Raw genomic sequence first — 9,338 nt, forward strand, 5'->3', positions numbered from 1 at the left:
TTGCCATGTCTTATGGTGCAGCAATATTGGGGTATAAACCAACTTTTTTTTAAGAGTCAACTTTGGGCTATCATGGAAAAGTAATACAATTTTTTTCATACAGAAGTCATCACGTTCATAGCCTTGAAACTGTACGCTTCTCCCCACCACGCATTCATATGTGAACAAAAACACAATTGTGTGGTGCACAGGTACATAAACAACAACTGAGCGACACATACTTGGTATCGCCACACACATAGTGAGAGGAATTATTATTGGGCCATTATTTACAGTTAACTCTAAACCAGGGGTCCTCAAACTTTTTAAACAGGGGGCCAGTTCACTGACCCTCAGTCCGTTGGAGGGCCGGACTATATTTAAAAAACATAAAAAATTGCTATTAGTAAAATACCAATATATATATATATATTTATATATACAGAGCTACACAAACAATATACCAGCAATAACTTTGCCCACACACAGAGACATACAGACTGCACTGCGCATCAATGCAGTCTGATCAGTGCCCATCAATGCAGCCTCACCAGTGACCATCAATGCAGCCTCACCAGTGCCCATTAATGCAGTCTGATCAGTGCCCATTAATGCAGTCTCACCAGTGCCCATCAATGCAGCCTCACCAGTGCCCATCAATGCAGCCTCACCAGTGCCCATCAATGCAGCCTCACCAGTGCCCATCAATGCAGTCGGATCAGTGTCCATCAATGCAGCCTCACCAGTGCCCATCAATGCAGCCTCACCAGTGCTCATCAATGCAGCCTCACCAGTGCACATCAATGCAGTCTGATCAGTGTCCATTAATGCAGTCTCACCAATGCCCATCAATGCAGTATGATCAGTGTCCATTAATACAGCCTCACCAATGCCCATCAATGCAGTCTGATCAGTGTCCATTACGGCAGCCTCACCAGTGTCCATCAATGGCATTCCTTCCCTCACATTCCTTCCCTCACATCTGGTCCAATGCACACCTGCAAAAATAGACTACCTGCCTTCAACCTCCTCTCACAGCCTGTCCAACGCACTCCTGCAGAAAAAGAGATTTCCAGCCTCCAATCTTCCCTCACAGCCAGTCCAACGCATGCCTGCAGAAACAGAGACTTCTGGCCTCCAACCTCCCCTCACAGCCGGTCTAATGCACGCCTGCAGAAAAAGAGACTACTGGCTTCCAACCCCTCCTCACAGCCAGTCCAATGCATGCCTGCAGAAAAAAGGACTACCGGTCTCCAACCTCCCTTTACAACCAGCCCAACGCATGCCTGCAGAAACAGAGACTATGGCCTCCAACCTCCCCTCACAGCTGGTCCAATGCACACCTGCAGTAAAAGAGACTACTGGCCTCCAACCTCCCCTCATGTATGGAATTATTCATGGCGCATACGGCGAGAGCCTCATAGATAAAGAGACAGTAGAGTTTCTGAAGGTTGAAAAGCCGAGCATACCTGTTCTCTATGCACTACCAAAAGTGCACAAGTCAGTGACTGATCCCCCAGGAAGACCCATTATTTTGGGAATGGGTCACTAGCTGAATCCTTTAGTGAATACATTCATAAGATCCTACAGCCCTTTGTTTTGAATCAGTTTTCATACGTACGAGACACTCTGCACCTATTGACTCTCTTGCATGATGTAACAATACCAGCAGATACGATATTGCTCACCCTGGAATTGAGGCACTAAACTCTTTAATACCTCATGAAAAAGGCTTACAAGTGATTGAGAGGACTTTACAGAGTAGACCAATTGGTGAGAAAGGACACAGCAAATTTATAATAACACTTTTGAGGTTACTGTTGACACATAACAAATTTCAGTTCAATGGGAAATTTTACTGCCAGACCCTGGGTACTAAGTGTGCCCTGACATATGCCAATCTTTATCTTAGCAATTGGGAGTCCGGGCTATTTGCAGATGGAATGTTGTTAATTTACCTGTCCAGGATATTATCCTGGTATAGGTACAATGATGACGTCCTTATCCTCTGGACAGGAACTGTGGAAGAATTTGGGGGTTTGTTGAGCAGTTTTTGACAAAGCCTTATAACCTTCGATTTATGACTGATTGGCATTTGGATAGGGTAACCTTTTTGGACCTATCCATAGAAACAACACAACAATTGACAATAAAAAACACCTTGTATAGAAAATAAACAGCTACAAATAGCTTGTTACATACCAAAAGTTTCCAACCATGATCTTTAGTGAAGGGCATCCCTGTAGGTCAATAGAGTTTGGAGGAACTGTACTGATATGGCTGATTTGGAGATTGAGACCAAAGAGTTACGAAAAAGATTTCGTAGGAGAGGATACAAAGATAAATGGCTGACATCTGCCTACAAACAAGCTAAGGAGAATGATCGGGAGACCCTGTTATTTGGCCAAAAGAAGTTCAGTGACCTTGATATGGAAAATAGTCTTGCCCACTGGAAAGACCTTCAGGTGTAATCAAAAGGTCACATGTGATACCACTGGTCGTTACCTGCGCCTGTGGGTCCTTCTATGTTGGCAAGACTTGCGGATCAATTCGTAAGTGGTTTCAGAATCACATTTATGGTATAGATACCTACCATCGTAGAGCTCCTGTAGCATGCCACGTATGCCTAGAACATGACTGGATCCATCTTGTCTCAAATGCTGGGCTGTCGAGGTTGTTACCCATAAAATTCGGGGAGGTGACTTTGATAACTTTGTTTATTACATATATAAATATATATATATATACTGTATACTGTGTACTTTGGGGTGGGAGGGACCTTAGTTCTGGATAAGGAGGGGCTGGAAGGATGTAGATGAGACGAGGAAGACATATATTCCTTTATACATTTCTTTTCACATATTTATTGATGCATATTCTCATTACATATATATATTTGTATGATTTTGTTCCCAGTTGGGGAGACATTTTGTGGCCCAATATGGGTACTGCATAAGTTCATAAGGGCGGTGCTTTTGAGTCATGGACTTTGGAGATAATTTGAGCCCAGGCTTTGTAGTTATGCACCGTCTTCATTGGATGGCCATCTAGTGATATTTATACCTTTGGGGTTATACAGTGAGGAACAGAAGTATTTGAACACCCTGCGATCTATTTTGCAAGGAAAATCAGAGCTGAAACTCCGTGTTGCTCAGCCAAAGCCCCGAAACCTGACAGATCTAGAGGAGATCTGTGTGGAGGAGTGGGCCAAAATCCTTGTTGCAGTGTGTGCAAACCTGGTCAAGAACTACAGGAAATGTTTGACCTCTGTAATTGCAAACAAAGGCTTCTGTACCAAATATTAACACTGATTTTCTCAGGTGTTCAAATACTTATGTTCAGTAGTGCAAGAAAAATAAATTCTTTAAAAATCATACAATGTGATTTCCTGAATTTGTTTTTTAAATTCTGTCTCTCAGAGTGGGAATGCACCTACAATGTGAATTTCAGACCCCTCCATGATTTCTAAGTGGGTGAACTTGCAAAATCGCAGGGTGTTCAAATATTTATGTTCCTCACTGTATATAGTTCTTTCCCCATCTCTGTGCACTGTCCTTTGCCTATTTCTGCTTCTTTTTCCTGGGTCTCCTCTTTTAAAGATGGCGGTGATGCGATGACGTCATGATGACATGTCATGCCGCACCACGCATGCGCGGTCAGCTCATGGCGGCCATCTTAAAGACCTTTTATAGGGAAGTTTGTCAGTTTGTTTGTTACATGCCTCTGATGCAGCCAGGTGGGTCTGGCGAAACCGGTCAGATGGATCAATAGCCATGCCAGGACCAGTGTTGGATTGTCCTATGGATTGATAAGTATACCAATCATATTATGGAAGAGGGACAACTTTTGAACTGGTTTGAATCAATAATGCAACAAGGCCACTGCCATTGAAATGAAACCTCATTCCAAGCTTGTGTTTTGAGGATTTTGGTTGGCAGGGGAACATGACTTATGTACTGGCCTGAATTCTTATGGAATACCATGTTGAATATTTGCCATAAGTTTTGGATCCACAGTCTATCACATATGTTACCCAAACCTAATGTGGGCTTGTGCGGAGGTTTCCATAACAGCAGTCTATGTATTATGTGAGGGAGGTTGATGGATAGTTGGAATTGACTTATATCAGTATACATTTTTGAAAAAACATCTGGGGACATCCTGTTGTCCCTATTCCACAGATATTTGTGATCATAATATACACTTCTGACTCCATCTATACATGAAATTTCAATTGCTGTGATTCTGAATACAAGAAATGTTGGAGTCAGTTTGGCTTTTTAACCTACAATATATTGTCAGTTTCATCAATAGTCACATTCACATATTTGTGGTTGATAACTTTAACGATGAATTATGTGAACAATTGTCCAGCATGCTGCCAATTTTATTTGTGACCACTTTTTCTATATTCTATTTTCTTTAAACTGTCCCTTTTCTTCCTGAGAACTCTCAGTTTTGATTGATAAATAAGAGTAAATACATAATTACCAGGTATATAGATAGAATTTGGGTATATGTCAGTAGTCCTCGGGCATGTCTTGGTGTATTTTAGTGGGTACATGTTTGTGTTCAGTGTACTTTGTTTTTTTATTGATAAATAGAAGTTGTATGTCCAAAATATCTGTCGGTACTAGTATTGGAGAACCTGTCAGGTTTTTTTGCTGTCTGTGCCCCCATTAGAGAGATTCACCCTCTATTGTTTTCATGTTCACCATTACCATCAAAAGTGAAACAAAATTCCAAATTTTGGGTTGTCACGAGAAAAGGAATAGAGAGGAAATCTTTTAATGGGGGCACTAGTAATGTTGACAGCCAGGGATGCTGGCACTTTGGGGGTTTTCCCTCACTTCCCCATCTCCCCAATGAGGCCACAGATGGCAAAAAAGCCTGGCAGAGATTATAACCCTTCCTTACTCAATCCAAAATTAAAAACAAAATCTTTGCCTTTAGTTCTAACTTTCAGCTGGTATGCTGCTGATGATGGGGACTTAAGCAAAGAGGGTGCAGCATATTACACATGGAGCTCAGTGGGGGTGTAGTGTCTGCAGACATGAGCAACTGCTACTACCAGGGATGTGGAGGGGTGAGCGCTCAAATAGTCATTTTTAGGGTCATTTTAACACTTTCACTGCTGGTGAAATGGTTATTTTTTGGAACATGTCCTAATTACTCATTTCTATCCTCAAAGCATGACATAATTTATGAACTTATTAGTCCTTATGCACACTAGACATTTTTACAGCTGTTGTTTTTGACTTTTGATGTTTTTTCTACAGCTAGTAAACCCCCCAGCATGTTATCCTATGTGTCCGTGCACACATAGACTGTAATCAGAGTTTTTGGCTGGGATGTTATTTGGCTGGAAAAAAAATGCTGGACTAGTGGGTTTCTAGAGTTTTTTTGCTGTAAAAACGCTCTAACGCTGAAAAATGCATCAAAACACTGTAAAACGCAGCAAAGTGGCATTTTGGGACTTTTTTTACCCCCCCAAAAAAAACAGCAAAATGGTACTAAACGCTAATGCAAAAACGCTAAAAAAAAGCTGAAAAACTCACATTTTTAACGTGACTTTACACAGCTAACGTTACCAGCGTTATGATCCATGGGACGGGGGGAAGTATATTCAGTAGATCAATATAGCATCTGACTGATGTACTTTGGTGCTGTTGCACTTAGTCCCCATTCACATTTTAGCATATCAAAATTACAAGTAGAATCACGTGCATCTGCCCATATTTCAGTATGCACTAAAAACGCACTAAAATGCAAAAAAAGTGCACAAGAAATCAAGGCTTGGACTTTGAAGAAGGGGACACTCCCCGAAAGCTTGTCCTCAAAATTGTATGTTAGTGCAAATAAAAAAAGTATCACGGAAGTACTCAATTGTTTCTGTCTCAAATGCACTAAAACGGCTACAATCACCTCAAGCAATCTAGGAGATATAAACACAGTTTTACTTGTGTCTGATTACCACTACAATTCATGGGTGGGTTATACAGAAAAACTACTACTGGAGCAGCATCAGGACAAAGGGGGGTCACGTGACCCAGGCACTGTGTCGGGGGGCACACTGGTGATAGCTGCAGTCTCCTTCTCCTAGCCCACTGCTCAATCTGAATTCTCTTATTTTCTTTCATACACAGAGAGACTAGATGAGTCTCCTCCCACATACTGTTCCTGGCTCCACCTCCCGCACAGGTTCATAGAGCCTTCACTAAAATGGCGGACCGCCCACAAGTCCTGATCCAGTGAGCAGCAGTCACTGGTTGGTAGGGATGTCGGCATCCCTAGCAACCAGTGATGTCATGTGCGTGCTGCGTGCTCTGCAGCACGTTTCTCCTCTCAGCTGCTGTCTCCTGCGTACCAGATTACAGGACTTCTCCTACAGGTGCACTGAGCTCTGTGATGGGGCAACTGATCTATCAGGGCACAGTCATGGGGCAACTGATCTATGGGGGCACTGTGATGGGGCAACTGATCTATGGGGGCACTGTGATGGGGCAACTGATCTATGGGGACAGCTAATTTATAGTGGTACTGAGATGGGAGAAACTAATCCATGGGGAGACTGATGGTGCAACCTTTATATATATTTACTTTGATGGGCAACTAATCTATGGGGAGACTATGATGGGGCACCTGATCTATATATGTACTCTGTTTTGGCAGCTAATCTATAGTGGTACTGTGATGGGGGAAACTAATCTATGGGGCACTTTGATTGGGGCAACTGATCAATGGGGGCACTGATGGGGCAACTAATCTATGGGGGAACTGTAATTGAGGCAACTAATCTATGGGGAGACTGTGATGGGGCAACTGTTCTATAAATGTACTCTAATGGGGCAACTAATCTATGGGGGCACTATGATGGGGGCAACTAATCTATGGGGGTACTATGATGGGGCAAATATTTTATGGAGGTACTATGATGGGGCAACTGATCTATGGGGGCACTGTAATTGAGGCAACTAACCTATGGGGAGACTGTGATGGGGCAACTGTTCTATACATGTACTCTAATGGGGCAACTAATCCATGGGGGCAACTAATCTATGGGGGCACTATGATCGGGCAACTATTTTATGGAGATACTATGATGGGACAACTAATCTATATGGTAACTGTGATGGGGGAACTAATCTATATGGAAACTGTGATGGGGGCAACTACCCTATGGAGCAACTGTTCTATATATTTACTGAGATGGGACACTCTGATAGGGCAGCTAATCTATGGGGGTACCGTGATGGAGGCAGCTGATCTATGGGGGCAACTAATCTAGGGGGGTACTGTGATGGGGCAATTGATCTATGTAGGCACTGTGATGGGGCTAACTAATCTATGGGGGTACTCTGATGGGGCAACCAATCAATATATGTGATCTGATGGGAGCAACTAAACTATGGGGGCACTGTGATGGGGTCAACTAATCTATGGGGCACTGCTGTTTGGGGTAACTAATTTTGGGAGCACTCTGATATGAAAAGTAATCTATAGGGGTACTGTTTTGGGGATAACTAATCTATACGGGCATTCTGATTGGTCAAGTAATCTCTTGGGGGAACTGTGACGTGGCAGTGAATTTATGGGAAACTGTGATGGAGGAACTAGTTTATTTAGATTGTAAGCTACAAGGATCAGGGCCCCCCTAACCCTCTTGTATTGAACTGTATTGTTGCTGTATTGTCTCTTTATATTGTAAAGTGCTGAGCAAACTGTTGGTGCTATATAAATCCTGTATAATAAAAATAATAATGAGGGCATTGTGATGGGGCAATTAACTAATATGTGTTAACTGTACTCAGAAACTAGTGTTTTGTACCTATTGGTGTAACTCATGCAGGAAAGACTTTACATCCCAGTGGTTTCCTGATTCTTCCAAGCTCTTTGCCCACCCAGGCAGTTATCATGGGAGGGTGGAAACTGCTCACTAATGGATTTGTTTTTAATGTTATTATGCCATCCTTATCTCCAAAGAACAATGGCAGTTCAGTTCATGTACTGCTAACCTCCCATTGTTTAATGCAGCCTGAAACCATGCAGTCTGCTTATAATTGTATGTTTTCCTTTAATTATCTCTATTTAACAAAGCTTAGAACATCATTAACTCCTCCATATTTCTAAGCCAGGATAAGAGGTTTTAATTTCCACATTAGAATGCTCGATTTGAAGGAGAGCTTTAACAAGCACATCAGTGCCTTTGAAGTGTGGAGTTTGGTTTGAATTCCTCAGTTATATCCTCAAGCACTTTGCTTCATCTTCTATACTTTTCCAGTTATTTCACTATTAACTCTCCAATGAATCTGGAAATATATAATTCCTCCCTGTTTAACATAGACGACTCACACTCAGTGATCACTATGTGGAAAGGAAATACATGAAACCTGAGGTCAAACATCCAATGAATGCGCCTGTCATTTACATTTTGCGGTAAAATTATATCTCTATTGCTATGGCTACTGTGTAACCGTTTATTGCATTCTGCATGTCACATTCCTAGAAAAAGCACCAAAAATATATTTGCTCTTCTATCCATACAGCATGTACCTGTCATCAAAGCAGCCTATATGACTCCTGTCTTCTGAGAAAATTGCTGCCATTGTCAGCCTCCTTTTGAAAATGTGCCTGACTGCCATTTATTTCAGCACTTCCTGAGTTACTGACCTGAAACAATTATGAGGCAAGTGAGAGAAAACTGAAGGCTACTGATCTGCATACCTGTGCGAGGTCAGCAGTGGTAATCTCCATATTTTCTCAGTTTAGATTTCACTTTTACCCAATAGTAAAAAATACCTTTCCAGCAGCCCATGTTCTGGTTGCTGCAAGTATTCAGCCATCAGTGAGTCAAATACTTGCTATTACTGCTGGCTGCTTTGGTTTTTCCCGCTGGCTTACGTGTCTTGTAGAGATGTACAAGCTAGTGGGAGGAACCACAACCACCAATGGGGGAGCAAGTCTTCTACATACCCTGAAAGGCAGAATACTTGCAGCAGCTGAGAGTGAAGATGGAGTAGCTATTCAATACAAGTGGCGCCAGAATGGTCAACCTATTCATGCTTCATTTACAGGTGACTCAAAGTCTATTGGGAATACCAATGAAATACTGTCAGGGATCCCCTCGATTCCTGCCGCGATGGTCCCGGCGCAGGCGCACTGCTCCGCCCTGTACACGGGCACTAGGTCCGGGCCGGCCGCGGCGTTCAAGTTCGCGCATGCGCAGTAGAAGCCGCGGCCGCCCGCTGGGCACCAATGGCAGCGCAGGGCGGGATATTTAAATGTCCCTGAGCTGTCATTTCGTTGCCTTCTGGTCTTACCTGCTTCCTGTGATTCTGAACCTGTGCCTTGTAAGTTTA

This window comes from Staurois parvus, unplaced genomic scaffold (assembly GCF_062004578.1).
Source record: "Staurois parvus isolate SC_StPar_1 unplaced genomic scaffold, SC_StPar_1.0 ptg000005l, whole genome shotgun sequence".
Taxonomy (NCBI): Eukaryota; Metazoa; Chordata; class Amphibia; order Anura; family Ranidae; genus Staurois; species Staurois parvus.